The 22,354-nt window shown below is 38.2% G+C and overlaps 1 protein-coding gene across 6 annotated transcripts in view; it reads right to left on the reverse strand.

Moving 5' to 3' along the window:
• SYTL4 (synaptotagmin like 4) overlaps nucleotides 1-22,354 on the reverse strand; it is a 66,168-nt gene that overhangs the window by 39,050 nt on the left and 4,764 nt on the right. For 2 of the 6 annotated variants that reach the window (XM_045996241.1, XM_045996242.1), the window contains exon 2: nucleotides 20,859-20,937. The exons of the other annotated variants lie outside the window; for them this stretch is intronic. The gene's annotated coding sequence lies outside the window, so the exon portion shown is untranslated. The remainder of the gene's footprint in view (nucleotides 1-20,858; nucleotides 20,938-22,354) is intronic. 6 annotated transcript variants of the gene reach the window in all.

Genomic DNA, 22,354 nt, shown 5'->3' on the forward strand with positions numbered 1-22,354 from the left:
AACAAAACAAATGATCAAAAAAAAGCAAAAAAAAGCAAAAACAGACCCATCAATGCATAGAATAGACTGATGGTTTCTGGAGGGGAGAGATGTAGGGGTATGAGCAAAATAGGTGAAGAGTAATGGGAGATAGAGGCTTCCAGTTATGGAATGAATAAGTCACAGGAATAAAAGGTACAGTACAGGGAATATAGATGATGGTATTATAATAGTATCTTATGGTGACAGATGGTAGCTATGATTATGAGCATGGCAAAACATATAAACTTGTCAAATCACTATGTTGCACACCTGAAGCTAATGTAACATGTGTCAACTATACTTCAATAATAAAATAATTGTTAAAAGTAAAAAATGTACATAACAATATATTGTGAGGTACAAATATATGTAGAACAAAGTTAGAAAACTTACACAAACTGATTTTAAGACTTATAAATCTACAATAATTGAGAGTGGTAGTGGCATACAGATAGACAAACAGAGAAATAGAACAGAAGACTCCAGAAATAAAACCTTATGTTTGTAGTCACTTGATTTTTGACAGAAGTACAAGAGAGTTCAGTGGAAAAAGGATAGTCATTTCAGCAAACGATGCTGGAAAAACAGGATATCCATGAGCAAAAGTTTCAAAAATGTAAAGATTTCTTAGATATGACACGAAAAAACATCATTCAGAACCTGATAACTTAGACTTCATTAAAATTAAAAATTCTGCTTTTTGAAAGATGCTGATGAAAAAAATAAAAGGACAAGCCATTTACCCAAAGAAAATATTTGCAAATACTGTATCTGATAAGGACTTGTATCCAGAACATATTAAGAACTCTCAAAACTATAATTTTAAAAACCCACACAACCCAAATTTTTTTTTTCCATTTTATTTATTTTTTCAGCGTAACAGTATTCATTCTTTTTGCACAACACCCAGTGCTCCATGCAAAACGTGCCCTCCCCATTACCCACCACCTGTTCCCCCAACCTCCCACCCCTGACCCTTCAAAACCCTCAGGTTGTTTTTCAGAGTCCATAGTCTCTTTTTTTTTTTTTTTTAATATTTTATTTATTCGACAGAGAGAAATCACAACTAGGCAGAGAGGCAGGCAGAGAGAGAGGAGGAAGCAGGCTCTCCACGGAGCAGAGAGCCCGACGTGGGGCTCGATCCCAGGACACTGGGATCATGACCTGAACCGAAAGCAGAGGCTTTAACCCACTGAGCCACCCAGGTGCCCCCAGAGTCCATAGTCTCTTATGGTTCGCCTCCCCTCCCCAATGTCCATAGCCCGCTCCCCCTCTCCCAATCCCACCTCCCTCCAGCAACCCCCAGTTTGTTTTGTACCCAAATTTTTAAATGGACAAAATTTGAACAAATACATCACCAAATAAAATATATAAGTAGCAAATACACTCACAAAAATATGCTCAACATCATTAATCATTAAGGAAAATGCAAACTAAAATTACAATGAGATATCACTACACAGTTATTAGAATGGCTAAAATAAAAAATGTACCGAATGTTGACCAAAATTTAAAACAATTAGAGCTCTCATACACTGTAGTGGGAATATAAAATGGTACGGCTACAATGGAAAAGATTTTAGTAATTTCTCAAAAAGTTAAACATATATCTCCCATATGACCCAGGCTTTCTACTTTTAGATATTTACTCAAGAAAAACTAGTACATATGTCCATACAAAGACTTTCATGTGCATGCTAATAAAAGCTTTACCCATAATAGCCTAAAAATAGAAACAACCCACTAAGAGGTAAATGGATTTTTTTCAAAGTTGTTTATCCACACAATGGAATACTACTCAACAATAGAAAGAAATAAGCTACTGCAATATGCAATATGGATCAATCTCAAAACAATTATTCTGACTGAAAAAATTCAGACAAAAAGAACACAAAATACATGATTTATGGAAAACTCTAGAAAATGAAAATTAATTTATAGTGGCAGAAAACAGATTAGTAGTTGCTGGAGAGGGGTGTTAAAGTACAGAGAAGGACAAGAAGGAAATTACAAAATGGCACAAGGAAACTAGAAGGTAATGAATGTTTACTACCTTGATTCTGGTGATGGTTTAATGGGTATATCGTATGTCAAAATTTATAAAATTCCGTACTTATTAAAATGTAGTTTATCATATGTAAATTATATTAAATTATATGTCAATAAAGTTCTTTTTTAAAGTTTTAAAATTAAATATAACCATATCTTGTAATCAGAATTTTACCACCCCAGAATACCTATAAAATAGTAGGAGACTCTAAATGTATTCAAACAGTAAAATGTTGTTTTATGTCAGAGGGGTTAATTTTTTCCTTCTAAGAGGTGTTTTATTATTTTTTTGTGAATCTTATTTTTTATTGAAGTATAATTAACATACTGTGGTATATTAGCTTAAGGTGTACAATATGACTCAACAACTCTACATTACTCAGTGCTCACCAAGATAAGTCTACCCTTAATCCCTGTCTATTTCATTCTACTCCCCAGCATTTCCTCTCTGGGAACCACAGGTTTGTTCTTTGTATTTAAGAATCTGGGTGTTGGTTGTTGTTTTTTTTTTTTTTTTTTTTGTCTTTCTTCTTTATTCATTTATTTTGTTTCTTAAATTCTACATACAAGTGAAATTGTATGGTATTTGTCTTTTTCTGACTAATTTATTGCCATTAGCATTATACCCTCGAGGTCTACCCATATCATTGCAAATGGCAGGATCTCATTCTTTTTTAAGTATGGCTGAGTAATATTCCATTACCTATCTACACACACACACACACACACACACACACACATAAACACCCCTCCATTTATCTACTGAGGGACACTTGAGTTGCTTTCGTACCTTAGCTATTTTAAATAATGCTGTAATAAACATAGGAGTGCATATATCTTTTTCAATTAGTGTTTTCATCTTCTTTGGGTAAATAACCCAAAATTCATAATTCAAAAGTAATGGAATTACTGGATCTTACAGTAATTCTATTTTTAACTTCTTGAAGAAATGTTATACTGTTTTCCATGGAGGCTGCACCAATTTGCATTCCCAACAGCACACAAGGGTTCCTTTTTTTCCACATCCCCACCAACACTTGCTATTTTTTTATTTTTTTATTTTCGTTTTATTGTGTGTTTTTTTCCAAAGATTTTATTTATTTGAGAGAGTGAGAGAGAGCACAAGTGGCGGGGGAGGGGGACAGGAGAAAGGGGGAAGCAGGTTCCCTCTTGAACAGGGAGTCCAATACATGGCTCAATCCCCAGGACCCCGAGATCATGACCTGAGCCAAAGGCAGATGCTTAAACAACTGAGCCACCCAGACATCCCTGTCTTTTTTATTTTAGCCAGCCTGACAGGTGTAAGGTGATATCTCATTGTGGTTTTGATTTGCACTTCCATGATGATTAGTGATACTGAGCATCTTTTCATGTGTCTGTTGACCACTTATACGTCTTCTTTAGAAAAATACTCAGTTCCCTTGCCCATCAGATTATTCAGGGATTTTTTTGTGTGTGTTACATTATGTAAGTTCTTCATATATTTTGGATATTACCCCTTATCAGATATATCAGTTGCAGTATCTTCTCCCATTCGGTAGGCTGCCTTTCTGATGGTTTCCTTCATTGTGCAAAAAGATTTCCTTTATAAGGAATAAACAATACACAGTAAATTCGAAATTATTTTCATTATTATTTAATTTTGTTGCCTAAAACATGTGTTTTATCTTCTGACACTTCCATGAAGAATTTCAGTGAGTTTTGAACCACTTGTTGAAAATGTGGAAAGACAGTAGTAGAATTACTGGATGATACAGGAATTCTATATTTAATTTTTAAAAAGATTTTACTTATTTATTTGAGAGACACAAAGAGAGAGAGAGTACGTACACAAGGAAGGGAAAGGTTGGAGGCAGAGGGAGAAGCAGACTCCCTGCTGAGCAGGGAGCCCAATGCAAGCTTGATCCCAGGACCCTGAGATCATGAATGAGCTGAAGGCAGACATTTAACTGATTGAGCCATACAGGTACCCCTATTTTTAATTGTTTTTAGGAAATTCCATAGTGTTTCCCACAGTGACTGCACTGAAAAACATATAAAATTGTTGAATCATTATGTTGCACACCTGAAACTAATATAATAATGTATGTTAACTATACTTGAATTAAAAAATGTGAAAAGACAGCATGCATGCTCAGAGCTGAGAAGATGAAACAGCAACAAAATGTTTGCATAATTGTTTCCCAGAACTATGAGTATCATTATTCGGTAAGTGCATTCAACAATAGGCTTCTTTTATTGTTAGATTTATATGTTCTGTTTCTTTTTTCAGCTCTGACAGTCACTTGAATCAAGTATAAGAATAAATAGGACTTAGAATCAGGCTTTCGAATAGCTGTATCATAAACCAATGTTTTGTTTAAACAAAGCACATTTAATGTCAGTGTTCTCATCAAAATGAGAGCAAAGGAAAAAATGAGTGCAAATGTTATTATACCATGAATAAATACCAAAATTAATTTTTTAATTTATTCATTTCAAGAAAGAGAGAGAATGAGAGAGAGCACGAGGTGGGGGTGGGTCAGAAGGAGAAACAGACTCTTTGCTGAGCAGCGAGCCTGATGCAGGACTTGATCCCAGGACTCCAGGATCATGACCTGAGCCAAAGGCAGTTGCTTAACCAACTGAGCCACCCAGGTGCCCCGATAAATACTAAAATTAATTTTAAAGTATTCATTTCATCTTGTACCTTTATTTCTATTTTTATAGAAATGAATGTCTTACATAATATTAGTAGAGCTACTATGCCATTTATAAGTAAATATACATATATTAGGGGTGATCAAAATTTTTAGTGGTAAGGGAGAATGATCAAAAAAGTTGGGCAAGTTTTGCTTAAAGGAGGATGAAGGGAAACCATTTTTACAAACTGCCATATGTTATTGTGATTCTGCTTGAATATATTTATGATGTACGTTAATTAGGAAAGAATAAATCACTCTGATGATTGTAATGCAGTTGCCCTGAGGCAAATAGGGCAGCAAATAAGGATTTGTGCTGCCATGAATGAAGTACATTCCGAAGTGAACTCTGTTAACTAATTGTAACCAAGGCAATTACAGTATCTGAAGCAGACCAATCTTAAGCATTCTCAGAATGAATACTTATTATATGTGTGGGTTTCCAAAACACGAATGCGGTAGAGCGCTTAAAAGCTGGCAAAATCCAACTCCCTTTGGAAAAAAATACTATTTGAAAATCTAAAGGTAAAAGAGTGAATTTTAGATCACAGAAGTGAGACCAAAATAGATTATGTGGTAAATCTGCATACTTTATTTAAAAAAAAAAAGATTCCATGAAAAGAAAGCTTCCAGAGATGCAGGGTTCCCCCCCCCCCCCCGCAAGTCTCCTTATTTGGATCCAGCCACCTATGCACAAAGGCATCAACAGATAACATTTTTTTGGGTTGGTAACAGCTGAGTGAACATACAACACTGCTTACAGTTAATAAAATGTTTACATTGGGTAGTGTTAGACATTTTATCAACTGTCCCTTTCAATTTTAGGGTAGATATCCCTCTAAGAAAATAACTCTAAATATTTTATTAAAATATACCTGTTTTAGGGGTGCTTGGGTGGCTCAGTGTGTTAAGGCCTCTACCTTCGGCTCGGGTCATGATCCCAGGGTTCTGGGATCGAGCCTCCCATTAGGCTCTCTGTTCAGCAGGGAGCCCCCTTCCCCCTCTCTCTCTGCCTGCCTCTCTGCCTACTTGTGATCTCTGTCTGTCAAATAAATAAATAAAATCTTTTTAAAAAATTACATGTCATGTTTTTATTGGAGTAAAACACTATTATGATTACATTGAAGGAAAAGTTTTAAAACAAACACATCATCCACAAGCTCTCTAACACAGCAACTATTTTCATTTTTGCATTTACCCATTATACTGAGTGACTTTGTGTTAAATGAATGAATGAATCTTTAAAAACTGATGATGGGGCGCCTGGTTGGCTCAGTGGGTTAAGCCTCTGCCTTCAGCTCAGGCCATGGTCTCAGGGTCCTAGGATCGAGCCCCACATAGGGCTCTCTGTTCAGCGAGGAGCCTGCTTCCCTCCTCCCTCTTTTCCTGCCTCTCTGCCTACTTGTGATCTCTCTCTCTCTGTCTGTCAAATAAATAAACTATTTTTTAAAAAATAAATAAAATATACCTGTTTTAGACACTTAATATGGTAATTTTTCCAACTTTTCTTTAGACCCCTATTCCCATCCCCCCCAAGCCCCTTCTGGTTCCTGGATTAAATAATGTATGTGGCCCAAAGATTCTTCTGTGAGACCTCCATCTACTGCCCTGGTAGTTAACTTTGAATGTTCGTGTGGTTTTAGTTCTTAAAACCCCACTTCATTCCCTGACCTGAAGCTCTGTATTTCGCACTATTTACAGAATACTCCCTAGTTAGGAGGGCCAACTACATGCTAAGGGCTATGTTAACTGGCTAAGGATAAAATCAGGTACAGCCCCTGCCCAAAAGCAGTTCACAGCCTATTAAAAGAGACACTTAAATAGATAACCATAAAATAACATGGTGATCCAAGAAATATATTCACAAGGTATAATGAGAACACCAACGTGGAACACCTACTCCAGTTTAGGGGAAGGGAACTAGAAAGAGATACCAGCCGTAGCACATGAACTGGTTGTAAATAATGTGGACCAGTTGGTGAAGCCAAGTAGAGCACACGGCATTTACAAAAGCACAGAAGCATAAAGCAACATGATATGAGCAAGCAATATAATAGTACTGGAAAGGACATTGTAAGGGGGGGTGTGGAAGAGACAAGGGGTGAGAATCATATCATGCAAAGGGAAGAGTTTGAAATACTATGCTCAGAAACATGGATAATTAGCCTCTGACAAAGGGAACCATTGAAGAGTTTTAGGTAAGGCAAAGACTTGCTAGAACATTCTGATAGTTATGCAGAATATAGATTTGAGAAGTCTATGATACAAATCGGGGGGGGGGCGCCTGGGTGGCTCAGCGGGTTAAAGCCTCTGCCTTCCGCTCAGGTCATGATCCCAGGGTCCTGGGATCGAGCCCCGCATCGGGCTCTCTGCTTGGCTGGGAGCCTGCTTCCTCCTCTCTCTCTCTCTGCCTGCCTCTCTGCCTACTTGCCTACTTGTAATCTCTATCTGTCAAATAAATAAATCTTTAAAAAAAAAAAATCCGGGGGGGGGGCAGATGATGAGAGCCCAAAGTAGAAGGCAGTGGTAGTAGAGATGGAAAGGGGCATACAGAAGACATTACACTCAGGTAAAACCTGCAGAACCTGTGAACGTTCTATAAAACAGAACAGTCTCTTCTACTAGAACTGGAGGTTCTAATGTGCTAGATTTCTAATTAAGAGAAGTATTGCTTATACTAGTGCCTATAGGCACTGGATCTAAGACCAAGCTGCCCGGCTTTCAAACAGACCTTCACTAATTTTTTAGCTGTGTGACCTTGAGTAAGTTTTTTGACCTCCCTGAGTCTGAATTTCCCCATTTGTAAAAGCAGTGATTAATAATAGGAGCTCCTGCCTAAGGCTGTGACGATTCCAGTGTACATCATGAGTAAAAGGCATAGTAAAAGGCACATAAAAGTGCCCAGTCTGGAATAAGCAGCCAATTTGGCAGCTGTTTGATTTTAATTATTATTAACCATTTGCTTTGAAAAAGATATGAGCATATGGCTGTTTTGACATCTCACTGTGATATTTGTAGTCTTTTCCAGATGGAAAGTCACCATACCTCTCTGCACAGAGATAGGCTGACAAGCATCAATGTTAAGTAAATGTTAGTAATTGGATATGACCAGTTGAAAAACTATTTATTTATACATTGTTCCAGATGGGATTTAATATGACTTAAAAAGATACATAAAACATAACAAAATAGTACAATTTAAAAAATAGGATCAAAAGAAGAAAAACAAGAGCCGTAATAAAGTAGAGGAGTCAGAATCAAGGCCCCAAACCCAAAGGGCAATTGAGGCTTCCTAATGGTCAAGTGGCATCTAGATCCCTGCAATCTCAGACAATGTGCCCAGGCATGCCTGCAGTGAGGTCCATTCTCAAGTGTTACATTAGCCAAATTGGTGGGTTTTTTTCCCCTAACAATGAGAAATTTGTAAGTAGCTCTGAAGTTTACAAGATTCTGATTTAGCGTTTACACTAAGATTCTTTTGCCCCTTACAATCCTTCTCAAAACAGGTTCTATAAAAGTGGAGTTTGCACACACTGAGGCATTAGCAGTTTCAGATAGCTTAAAGATACCCACCAACTGATGAAGATGAAAAAAGAGGAGGAGAAGCAGCTTATACTTCATAATGTTTACTATGTACCAAGCACTTTTCTAAGCACTTCCTATAAATGTAGTCATTTAGTCCTCATGATCATGTTGTGAAGCAGATACTATATTATCATGTTTTACAAACAAGGAAAGGGAGGCAGGCACATGTCTAGCAAGTAACTTGCCCAAGGTCATACATCCTATGAGAGACAATCTGGTCTTTGAACCCAGGCAGTCTGGTTCCAAGGTCTGACCTCTTAACCACTATACTATACAGTCTCTTCTTTTTCTGATAATATTGCTTATAATTTGGAAAAGGGACACCTTACACTCAGTAACTGGAGTTTTGGGTTTTGTTTTTTTTTTAATCCTCAGCTAGTAACAAATGAACGTTCGAGAGGCTCTCAGTCTGGCTTACTTTCTCAGTCCCCTGATCTTGCCTCATCCAGGATATCCCTTCTAAAGGACAGTAGGAGCATATGGGGGAAGTAACTAAAATATAATCTCTTTTGTTAGTTCTTAGAATCACAGTTGGGGACAATTTCCTCCAGATTGAAACCACATGGTTACCTTTCAATGCCACCAAATTCTGCTCATAAATGGTTTGAAGAAATTCCCACTTAAAATAATACATACTTCTCTAAATAAAGTAAGCCCCAGAGGGATGTCGGGTGTCTTAATATATATATATTTCTCCTGAAGGGTGGTTTTTTCTTTTTTGGATACATGGAAATGTGGTCTAATTTTCATGATTTCACACTTCATTTCCTTCTCCTCAGCAACTCCAGACGTCTTAAACCTACTACCAATCCTGGAAGGCAGATCTCCATAAACATGGTACATAGAAGTAAGTATATATAAAAGATCATAAAAATGAGACCATGTGTCCAAATACACCCTTGGCAACAAGAGAAATGCATATATATGTCAAATCCCCTTTGGCTTTCCAGCTTGCAAGACCTACACTTAAAGCTACCTGTCACATAAGCCAGGAAAGCTCCCAAGAGCCCCATGAGGTTGATGGAGGGGGGACGGATGCCCAGTTTATCCTCTTCTCTGCCCAGCTGTTTCCTTAACAGCCCAGAGGCTTAAACAGATTAAAAATTCCCCACTAAAAAAATATAATGTTTTAAAATCCAGGTCATTTATATGTACAAAATATTTTTTAAGTCTGGTAAGAGCTGACACATTGTCATTTTTCAATAAGTCCCATGACTGTGTACAACACCATTATCTTTCCTTAGTCAATGAGCTTTTATAAACCATCACCCTTGTAGGGAAGACCCTCTTCTACCAGGGTCATAGATGGTGGGGATTTCTAAACCGAACTCTAGCTAATCATCTAATTCTTTCTTGCAAGCCATGTCACTTAAAAATCACCCACACAGTCCCCTTAGATGACAAATCATGATAGTTCATGACTAATCCATCCCATGTTCACACATAACTGTGATTTCATGCATTTGGTTTCTTTTTTAATTTTAGGGATGCTGTGATCTAGCTACGGCCACAGAAACCTTAAAACACAATCAAATAACCTGTGGTTGAACTTAAATTTAACTGTATATGTAGCAGATCATTTTAAGGTTTATTTAAGGCCTATAAGACATAAGTGCTAATTTCTTTCAAATAAAATATTAACATATCTATAAGTATATATACACAAAAGAGGAGGCATAAATTGGAGAATATAAAATAAAGGTAAAAGTATGGACATACTCTCTTTCCCTCCTAAACTGCTTAACCATAATTACTTAACACATTACATTAAATCCCTAGAACCAGATTGGTACATGCAATATCGACATCTGGTCTACAGCTAGAAGCAATGTAGATATTTAAAAAATCCTAAAGCATAAAAAATTAAAACTGCTAAAATGTTCAAATTATGTGTGTATATCTTTGTTTTATCTTCATTTCTGGCATAGCATATGAAATTACCTTAAAAAGTTTTAAGGGGGGAGGTATAAATTTTCATAATTCAGTTACTATAACGTACAATAAGGAAGGCACTCAAAATGTCTATCTGAACTTTCCTTACCCTATATATGTAAATATTTCACTTTATCATTCATTATTAGTTCTAAATATAACTACACAAAGAGTAATCAGCATATCAATGAGGATGCCCCTTTATAAAAATGAACAATCTCCCGCACCAGACAGCAAGCTGTATGAGAGAAGGGACTTTGTTTTGTTCATCTCTATACCTTCAGTGCCCAGGGCATTGTCTGGCTCATAATATGCATACAATAAATATTTGTTGATTAAATGAGCTGGCAACAAAAATACCAAATATATTCAGACACACCTAAGAGCTTATCATCCAGGACTTCACTTTTGATTTCATTAATTCAAATACCCTTCTGCTTCTGCTCTGTCAGCTCCTAATTGTCTTCACTTCCTCTCCTAGGCAGTTTGAATTCTATTGTTTCAACTTCACTCTGCCAATATACTCAATGACCCATATTCATTGCAAATATCTGATAAAAACTTTATGCCTGCACTGGAGCTACTGAAGTCTACTGGAAAAAATCACAGTCTGGTAGATTATTATCAATATGATTCTTGGTCACCAAGCTGACCTCAATACTGCCTGACACTCCAACTATGCTTTCCTGTTCACCACAATAGCTATTTTAAGCCTTCCTTAAGAATTGCAAATCTCGAATGGATAAGGAAGATGTGGTCCATATACACTATGGAGTATTATGCCTCTATCAGAAAAGATGAATACCCAACTTTTGTAGCAACAAGGACGGGACTGGAAGAGATTATGCTGAGTGAAATAAGTCAAGCTGAGAGAGTCAATTATCATATGGTTTCACTTATTTGTGGAGCATAACAAATAACATGGAGGACAAGGGGAGATGGAGAGGAGAAGGGAGTTGAGGGAAATTGGAAGGGGAGATGAACCATGAGAGACTATGGACTCTGAAAAACCACCTGAGGGGGGCGCCTGGGTGGCTCAGTGGGTTAAGCCGCTGCCTTCGGTTCAGGTCATGATCCCAGGGTCCTGGGATCGAGCCCCGCGTCGGGCTCTCTGCTCCGCAGGGAGCCTGCTTCCTCCTCTCTCTCTGCCTACCTCTCTGCCTAGTTGTGATTTCTCTCTGTCAAATAAATAAAATAAAAAAAAACCACCTGAGGGTCTTGAAGGGGCGGGGGGTGGGAGGTTGGGGGAACAAGTTGGTGGGTATTAGGGAGGTGGGTATTGCATGGAGCACTGGGTGTGGTGCAAAAACAATGAATACTGTTATGCTGAAAAGAAATTTAAAAAAAAAAAAAGAACTGCAAATCTCCAACCCAACCCTTGCCCCACTTCAAACCCTGATCTAAAGATGACCTTTCTTCCTACATCACAGAAAAATATAAATGCCCTCAGACAAGTTCCTGCCACCAAATCTATAAATCTATTTTCATCTATATTCACTTTTTGTTCTTCCCACCTAGTAATGTACTTCCTCTTGTTTAAAGGTAATCCCTCCACTTCATTCTGGATCCTCTTCTATCCAGCATAAAAACCTCACCCTGTAAGGACTCTGCTCCATCAATTATCTCTTCCTTCCCATCAGCTTTTAAACGTCTAAGTCTCTCCTAAATTTAAAAAAAAAAATCCCTTGGGACACCTGGATGGCTCAGTTGGTTAAGCATCTGCCTTCAGCTCAGGTCATGATCCCAGGGTCCTGGGACTGAGCCCCACATAGGGCTCTCTACTCAGCACGGAGCCTGCTTCTCCCTCTCCCTGCTATTCCCCTGCTTGTGTGCTCGCTCTGGAGCTCTCTCTCTCTCTCTCTCTCTCTCTCTTTGACAAATAAATAAATAAAATCTTTAAAAAAAGAAACATCCCTAGATCTCAGCCTTTTCCCTACTACCACTCTCACTGCTATTTAGAGCCAAATTTCTCTAAGAAATTCTCCATATTCAGTGCCTCCACCTCCTCATATCCCCACTCAATTCTTGACCTACCAAGTCTAGCATTCCAGCCCACTCACCCCCTGAAATTGCTCTAAGGTCACCAGGAACCTCCTAAATCCAGGGGACAGTAGCCAGTCTTTATCTTCCTAGACTCTCTGGATCTTTAACACCACTTACCACTTTTCGGTGGAGCCATTCCATTTTGAAAAACTTATCCTACTGATATTCAAGTACACATACAAATATATATCATAAGGGTGCTTGGTGTTTGAATAAACAAAAAAGTTATACAACAACATAAACATATATCAATAAGAAACTGATTATGTTAACTATGGTACATATATAATGGAATACTATGTCACTGGTTTTATTCCCTTTTTTTTCATTTTAGTTAGTTAACATACAGTGAAATATTGGTTTCTGGGGTAGAATGCAGTGATTCATCACTACACACAACACCCAGTGCTCATCACAAGTGCCCTCTTTAACACTCATCACCCACCTAGCCCATCCCCAACCCACGTCCCTCCATCAGCCCTCAGTTTGTTTTCTATCTTAAGAGTCTCTTAAAATCTTTTTTAAAAGTTCCAATAATTTGGGGCGCCTGGGTGGCTCAGTGGATTAAGCTGCTGCCTTTGGCTCAGGTCATGATCTCAGGGTCCTGGGATCGAGCCCCGCATCGGGCTCTCTGCTCCGCAGGGAGCCTGCTTCCTCCTCTCTCTGCCTGCCTCTCTGCCTACTTGTGATCTCTCTTTCTGTCAAATAAATAAATAAAATCTTAAAAAAATATATTTAAAAAAAAAGTTCCAATAATTCATTTTTGTTTTTGTTTCCCTTGCCTCCAGAGACTGTGTCTAGTTAGAAGTTGCTATGGCTAAGGTCAAAGAGGTTGCTGCACATGTTCTCTAGGATTTTGATGGTTTCCTATCTCATATTTAGGTCTTTCATCCACTTTGAATTTATTTTTGTGTATGGTATAAGAAAGTGGTCCAGTTTCATTCTTCTGCTCATTTCTGTACAGCATTCCCAACACCATTTTTTGAAGAGACTGTCCTTTTTCCACTGGATATTCTTTCCTGCTTTGTCAAAGATTAGTTATCCATACAATTGGGGGTCCATTTCTGGGTTCTCTATTCTGTTCCATTGAACATTGTCTGTTTCTGTGCCAGATAACTACAGCTTTGCATTATAGATAGAAATCTGGAATTGTGACGCCTCCGGTTTTGTTTTTCTTATTCAGAATTGCTTTGGCTATTCAGGGTCTTTTGTGGTCCTATGCAAATTTTAGGATTGTTTGTTCTAGCTCTATGAAAAATGCTGTTGGTATTTTGATAGGGATTGCAGTAAATGTATGATTGCTTTGGGAATCACAGACATTTTAACAATGTTTGCTCTTCCAATCCATGAGCATGGAATGCTCTTCCATTTCTTTGTGTCCTCTTCAATTTCTTTCATAAGTGTTCTACAATTTTCAGAGCCCAGATATTTCACCTTTTTAGTTAGGTTTATTCTTAGATATCATGGGTTTGGGTGCAATTGCAAATGGGACCAATTCCTTGATTTCTTTTTCTGCTGCTTCATTCATATTGGTATATGGAAATACAACAATTTCTGCTCATTGATTTTATATACTGCAACTTTGCTGAATTTATGATTACTTCTAGCAAATTTTTGTGTAGTCTTTCAGGATTTCTACATAGAATATCATGTTGTCTCCAAATAATGAAAGTTTGATTTCTCCCTGCCAATCTGGATGCCCTTTATTCCTTTTTGTTCTGAGGCTAAGACTTCCAGTACTACATTAAATAGTAATGGTGAGAGTGGACATCCTTGTCTTCTTCCTGACAGTAGGGTAAAGGCTCTCAGTTTTGGGGGTTGGTTTTTTTTTTTGATATTTTAATTTATTTATTTATTCAGCGTAACAGTATTCATTGTTTTTGCACAACACCCAGTGCTCCATGCAATACGTGCCCTCCCTACTACCCACCACCTGGTTCCCCCAACCTCCCACCCCCGCCCCTTCAAAACCCTCAGGTTGTTTTCAGAGTCCATAGTCTCTTATGGTTCGCCTCCCCTTCCAATTTCCCTCAACTTCCTTCTCCTCTCCATCAAGAGGCCCATTGAGAATATTAGCTGTGGGTCTTTTGTATATGGCCTTTATGATGCTGAGGTATGTTCCACTTAGCCCTACTTTGTGGAGGGTTTTTATTGAGAAAGGATGCTGCATTTTGTCAAATGCTTTTTCTGCATCTATTGACAGGATCATATGGTTCTTATCTGTTCTTTTATTAATGTGGTGTATCATATTGATTGATTTGCAAATATTGAGCCACCCCTGCAGCCCAGGAATAAATCCCATCTGATCATGATAAATAATTATTTTAATGTACAGTTGAATTCAATTTGCTAGTATATTAATGAAATTTCTGCATCCATGTTCATCCAGAGATATTGGCCTGTAATTCTCCTTTTTAGTGGGGTCTTTGTCTAGTATTGGAATCAAGATAATGCTGGCTTCACAGAATGAGGTTGGAAGTTTTCCTTCCACTTCTATCTTTTTTGGAACAGTTTGAGAAGAATAGGTATTAACTCTTCTTTAAATGGCTGGTATAATTCCCCTTGGAATCCATCTGGCCCAGGACTTTTGTGTGTTGGGAGACTTTTTATTACTGATTCAATTTCTTTGCTGGTTACAGGTCTCTCCAATTTTTTTTATTTCTTCCTTTTTCAGCTTTGGTAGTCTGTTGGTTTCTAGGAATTTGTCCATTTCTTCCAGGTGGACCAGTTTGTTGGCATATAATTTTTCATAGTTTTCTCTTATAATTGCATTTCTCTGGTGTTGGTTGTGATCTCCCCTTTCATTCATGGTTTTATTTATTTGGATCTTTTCTCCTTTGTTTTTGATAAGTCTCATAGTGGTTTATCAATTTTATTAATTATTTCAAAGAACCATCTCTTAGTTTGTTAATCCATTCTACTAGGGTTTTTGTTTGTTTGTTTGTTTCTATATAGTTTAATTCTGTTCTAATCTTTATTATTTCCCCTCTGCTGGCTTTAGGCTTTATTTGCTCTTCATTTTCTAGCTCCTTTAGGTTTAAGGTTGGGTTGTGTATTTGAAACTTTTCTTGTTTCTTGAAGTAGGCCTGTATTGGTATGTACTTCCCTCTTTATTTATTTATTTTTAATTTTTATTTTTTATTTTTTTATAAACATGAATTATTAGCCCCATGGGTACAGGTACCCTCTCCAATGTCCATAACTCCACCACTCTCTCCCTAAACCCCTCTCCCCGGCAACCCTCAGTTTGTTTTGTGAGATTAAGAGTCTCTCATGGTTTGTCTCCCTCCCTTCCTACCCCCCAAACCCCCCACATTGCATTTCCACTTTCTCTTATCAGGGAGATCATATGATAGTTGTCTTTCTCCAATTGACTTATTTCACTAAGCATAATACCCTGTAGTTCCATACACGTCGTTGCAAATGGCAAGATTTCATTTCTTTTATTATGCTGAGCGAAATAAGTCAAGCAGAGAGAGTCAAGTATCATATGGTCTCACTTATTTATGGAGCATAACAAAGAACATGGTGGACATGGGGAGATGGAGAGGAGAGGGAGTTGAGGGAAACTGGAAGGGGAGATGAACCATGAGAGACTATGGACTCTGAAAAACAACCAGAGGGATTTGAAGGGGCGGGGGGGGGGGTGGGAGGTTGAGGAACCAGGTGGTGGGTAATAGGGAGGGCACGTACTGCATGGAGCACTAGGTGTGGTGAAAAACAATGAACACTGTTACGCTGAAAATAATAATTAAAAAAAAGATTTCATTTCTTTTGATGGCTGCATAGTATTCCATTGAATATATATACCACATCTTCTTCATCCATTCATCTGTTGATGGACTTCTAGGTTCTTTCCAGTTTGGCTATTGTGGACATTGCTGTTATAAACATTCGGGTGCACGTGTCCCTTCGGATCACTATGTTTGTATCTTTAGGGTAAATACCCAATGGTATGTACTTCCCTCTTAAGACTGCCTTTGCTGTATCCCAAAGTTCTGGACTATCATGTTTTCATTTTCATTTGCTTCCATTTTTAAAAAATTTATTCTTTAATTTCCTGGTTAACTGATTCATTCTTTAGTAAGATGTTCTTTAAGTTCCACATATTTGAGGTCTTCCCAAGGTTTTTCTTGTTGTTGACATGTTTCTTAGCACTATGGTCTGAAAATATGCACGCTATGATCTCGATCTTTTTGTACTTGTTGAGGGCTGATTTGTGACCCAGTATGTGATCTATTCTGGAGAATGTTCCACAAACACTCAAAAAAATGTATATTCTGCTGCTTTAGGATGAAATGTCCTAAATACATCTGTTAAGTCCATTTGGCTCACTGTGTCATTCAAAGCCATTGTTTCGTTGTTGATTTTGTGCTTAGATGATCTACCCATTGTTGTAAGTGAGGTGTTAAAGCTCCCTACTATTATTGTATTATGATCAATGAGTTTCTTTCTTATTAGTTGATTTATATATTTGGGTGCTCCCAAGTTGGGGGCACAATTATTTGCAATTGTTAGATCTTCTTGGTAGATAACCCCCTTAATTATAATATAATGCCCTTCTTCATCTCTTTTTTTTTATAAAGGTATTTTTTTAATTTATTTTCAGCGTAACAGTACTCATTGTTTTTGCACCACACCCAGTGCTCCATGCTATGCGTGCCCTCTCTATTACCCTCCACCGGGTTCCCCAACCTCCCACCCCCCGCCCCTTCAAAACCCTCAGGTTGTTTTTCAGAGTCCATAGTCTCTCATGGTTCATCTCCCCTTCCAATTTCCCTCAACTCCCTTCTCCTTTAACCCTTCTTCGTCTCTTTTTACAGTCTTTGTTCTGAAATCTAGATTGTCTGATATAAGTATGGCTACTCTGGCTTTCTTTTGACATCCACTAGAATGACAGATGGTTCTCCATCACCTCACTTCCAATCTGCAGGTGTTTTTAGGTCTAAAATGAGTCTCTTGGAAGCAGCACACAGATGGATCCTGCTTTTTGTCCATTTTGATACCCTATGTCATTTGGAGAATTTTGTCCACTTACATTCAGGGTGATTACTGAAAGATAGAAATTTAGTGCCGTTATGTTACTTGTAAAGTTGGTCTCTTTGATGATGTTCTCTGGTCCTTTCTAGTCTTTGCTGCTTTTGGTGTTTTTTTTCCTCCACTCAAAGAGTCTCCCTTAAAATTTCTTGCAGGGATGGTTTAGTGGTCACGAACTTCTTTAGTTTTTTGTTTGGCTGGGAAACTCTATCTCTCCTTCTATTCTGAATGACAGCCTTGGTGGGTAAGAATTCTTGGCTACCTATTTTTCCCATTCAGCACGTTGAATATTTTCTGTACTTCCTTCTGGTCTGCTAAGTTTCTGTGGACAGATCTGCTATGAGCTTGATCTGTCTTTCCTTGTAGGTTAAGGACTTTTTTTCCCCTTGCTGCTTTAGGATTCCTTCCTTGTCTGTGTATTTTGAAAATTTGACTATGATATGCCTTGGCAATGGCTGGTTTTTGTTGAATTTAGGGGGAGTTCTCTCTGCTTCTTGGATTTTGAGGTCTGTGTCCTTCCCCAGATTAGGGAAGTTTTCAGTTATAATTTTTTTGAATAAACATTCTGGCCCCTTTTCTTTCTCTTCATCTTCTGGAATTCCTATGATACAAATGTTATTACATTTTAATAAGTTGCTGAGTTCCCTAAGTCTACTTTCGTGATCCATTACCTTTCTTTCCCTCTTTTTTTAAATAAATATTTATTTATTTGAGAAAGAGAGAGATACTGAGAGAGAGCATGAGCAGGGGGAAGAGGGAGAAGCAAACTCCCCACTGAGCAGGGAGCCCAAAATAGGGCTCCATCTCATGACCCCAAGATCATGACCTGAACTTAAGGCAGATGCTTAACTGACTGAGCCACCCAGGCACCCCTCTTTCCTTCTTTTCAGATTCATTATTTCTCATAATTTTATCTTCTCTATCACTGATTCACTCCTCTACTTGGTCCATCCTCATTTTTATGGCCTCCACTTTGGATTGCATCTTGGGTATAGCATTTTTAATTTTGACCTGACTAGATTTTAGTTATTTTATTTCTGCAGCAAGGGATTCTCTAGTGTCTTCTATGCTTTTTTCAAGGCCAGCTAGTATCCTGATAATCAGTATTTTAAATTCTAATTCAGACATCTTACTTATATTGGTATTAATTAAATCCCTGGCTGTGAGTTCTGCTTCCCAGTCTTTCTTTTGGGGTGAATTTCTCTGTCTCCTCATTTTTTCCAGAAAATAAAAGAAGAAATACAAAACAAAAATAAGAAATGGGAAAAAAAATAAAACTATATCCTGGGTGTGTTTTGGCCTGCTTGTTAAAAAGAATCTAGGTCCCAAAATAAATTAAGTAAGTAAGTAAACAAAAAATAAAATTAATTTTAAATTTTTTAAAGGAAAATAATAATAAATGGAAATAATAATAAAATAAAGAATAAAAGGAAAAAGAAAACTAGATTCTGCTTTCCCTTAGCGCTAAAGCTTTGCAGCAGTCTATCATCGGTAAACTTGGTGCAAGCAAGTTGTTCCTGCTGGTCTTCTGGGGAAGGGCTTGTTGTACTGATTCTCAAGTGCAACTGCACTAGGGGAAATGCACCTCCAGGATGCAGAGGTGGTGGGACTTGGTGTAAGCAGCTCCAACCTCCACTGGGTGGCACTGTTTTGCTCCCTGAGGGCTTTCAGCGCTGATTGGTGGGATGAATATCGTGGCACCCAGCTCTCTAGGCCTAGAGCTGAAAGTTCATGCCCCCTATCTTTAGTGAGCCCTTGCAGAGGAGCAATCAATCACTCTTGTGTCCCCGATTTCCATCAGAACCCTGCATTCACCCTGCCTGTGTCTTAACTTTTTTTCATCTCAGGCCTGCGACTGAGTTTGAAAATTCCAAATTTTAGGGACTCCTATGACATGGACGCACAGTGTTCCTCTGGGGGAGAGTTTCACCACGTTTTTGCCACTTCCCAGCCTATTAAAGGAAAGCAGTTACAGTACTGCATAGCAATTCACAGTTTACGGCAAAACAGAGCAGAAAGCCAGCACCACGGTTCAGCATTCAGCCCAAGTCCCTGCTCCCAGGCCTGGGAACAATGCAGCAGTTAAGCACTACCCATTCTTCTTGCAACCCAGGGGATACTCAGACCACAGTGTCACATCTGGGATTCCACCCCACTTTGTCACCTGAGCACCTTTAAGTCAGGCCCATCCCCCACTGTAGCATACTTCTAAAAGTTCAGATTTTGTGCTCTTCTGCTTATAATACTTAGCAGTATCCTCCATAAGCAGGCTCCCAATCCATCACTGTATTCATAGCTGTCTCTCCCCCAATTCAATTCTCCGCATCTCCTACCTTCCATAAGGTGGTCGCTTTTCTACATGCAGACCTGCAGTTTTTGTTCTCTCAGACCTCTCATTGATTTCTTGGGTGTTCAGAATGATCTGATAATTATCGAGCTGTGTTTGAGGGATGAGACAGGTTTAGGGTCTGCCATTTTACCTTCTCGTTCCACACACACATTTGAAAACACCTATGTCACTGTTAAAAAGAGATACTTCTACTCTTACTGACATTGAAGGCTTGACAAAAATATTAAGTAAAAATCCATTGCAATACATAAACATTATGATTCCATTTGTATTTTTTAACATACAAGTACAGACAGAATTAATGGATGGTAGATGGATGGATGAGAGGAAGGAAATATTTAATATAGGCATGGAAATGTCTGGAAAGATATATAAATTTAATATTGTTACCTTTGGGGAATGGAATTTGGAAGAACAGAAGACCTATGTATTATTTTTGCTGGGTCAAGTAATAAAAATGTAGTCAAATCCCTAGTCACATCAAAATTTCTAAAGTAGATAAGAAAGAAATTCAAAGAAGATCAAAAGGGAATGGCCAGAGACTGGGTAAAATACATTTTAGAGTTTCCAGAGCTAAGGGAGGAGACAGAGAAGGGTGGTTAATGGGTTCAAATACAGAAAAGAAATATACCAAAAACACAGAGACTTAAGTAGCTGACAGAAAATGAGCATGAACAGATAATTCTTGAAGGAAGATCAAATGACCAATAGCTGTAAAAAAGAAAAAGTTTCACTCTTACTGGTAATGAAAGTGTTTTCATGCATGCCTATCAATTCAGCAAAAAAAAGTTTTTTTAAAGATTTTATTTATTTATTTGACAGACAGAGAGATCACAAATAGGTAGAGAGGCAGGCAGAGAAAGGGGGGAAGCAGGCTCCCCACCGAGCAGAGAACCTGATGCGGGGCTCGATCCCAGGACCCTGAGATCATGACCTGAGCCAAAGGCAGAGGTTTAATCTCCTGAGCCACCCAGGTGCCCCAAAATTTTTAAAAAGACAGTATTCAATTTTAAAAAGGGAAGATTTTACTTTGTTGGTAAATGTAAATTGATAAAACCTGTTAGAGAGAGCAATGTGACAATGTGATTTCCAAAAAATTAGTCATTGAGCTTATCACAGTTGTGATGAAATCACTACTTATGTGATACATTAACACATACCTCTTCTGCTGAAGTAAGTTCCATGAAGAAAAGGCCATGGTCGTCTTCTCCACTATATCTCAAGTACTTCCCCTAGAAACTGGCACATTATAGGCCCTCATTAAATCAACCCACGTTTTCTGGTAAGTTGCAAACCATAATTTAAGGACACTGATATTAAAGCTATTCTGATGCCTGAATTAACAGAGCTACAAACAACAAACAGTACAAGATGCCACAAGAATTTTCCATCTCTTAAGAATTACTCAAGTTCAAAGTAGAATTAGTCACAGACACGAGTTCCACAGGGTTCCACCATTTCAACTATTCCACCAGCACTGTCCAATCTCCTGCCCTCTTATATTTCTGTCATGGCTACCCAGAAAAATCCCCAAACTAGATCATCTACACTCTGTTTCTACATCTGGACTGATGAGTGCTGCTGGAGAGAATGGATACAGGATTCTGTGACTTGGGGTGGAGACAAATTCAAGTTATTCAAGCCTTTCTTGGCTTGCTGTGATGTGGCAATCTGGATGACAGGCCTCTAAAAACTCCTCTTTTTATCCCTCTCAAATGCTATCCCAGTTCCTCAGCCCTTACATCAGGTGGGACTCTCCTCACAATCTTGTCCTTCCACAGTGTCATCAGTCCTGCCCCTTTCCCTCCAGTCTCAGTGGAAGAGTTACTTTCCATTCTCTAAGGCCAGGCTTTTCACCTCTTTCACTCTGGAGCCTGCACCCTTCTACTTCCTCACCAACTATGCACCATCAAGTTCTATGCCATCTCCATATAAATGGGCTCATGTCCTATATTTAAAACTAAACAAAATTAACAAGATGGTCTTGTTCCTTGTACCCAACAGTCTACAGGAAACGCCCTTTCCTTCCCATTGTAGCCAAGCCTCCTTGAAGTGTATATATCATGTTCCTTATCAGGCCTTCTTCATGCTCACTCCCCAATCCTCTACAATCTGCCTTCTCTCCTGCTGTACTGATGTCATCATTGACCTCCTAATTGCCAAATCTAATGAACATGTTTTTCAAAATGTTTTATAGTGTGTTTTATCTGATTACAAGAGGGGTACACAGCATGAACAAAGTTATGACATATGACAAGAGCAAAAATCTTGCACTGTGTAACAGGCAATGAATAAATATCACAGTGTTCTTACAAACAAATTAAATATATAACCCAAAAGAAAAATGTGCAAAGGGTCTTAAGGAACAAGTCTCGGGAAAAACGCAAAGAGCCAACACACATGAAAAAATACTCAGCCTTACTAGTAATAAAAGGACTGCAAGTTAAACTATTCTTCACCTATCAGACGGGCAAAAATTAGAAAGACTGTCCACCCTCAGCAAGGACATGCAGAAAAGCACTCTCTGTGGTGAGAGTGTAAACCTTCCTGAAGGTCACTCTGTCGAAGCCTGTTCACATTTTTTAATGTAAATATCCTTTGACCCAATAATTCTACTACAAAGCTATCCTACAGAAATATTTGTGTGGGTGTATCT

Source organism: Meles meles, chromosome X (genome assembly GCF_922984935.1).
Source record: "Meles meles chromosome X, mMelMel3.1 paternal haplotype, whole genome shotgun sequence".
NCBI lineage: Eukaryota > Metazoa > Chordata > Mammalia > Carnivora > Mustelidae > Meles > Meles meles.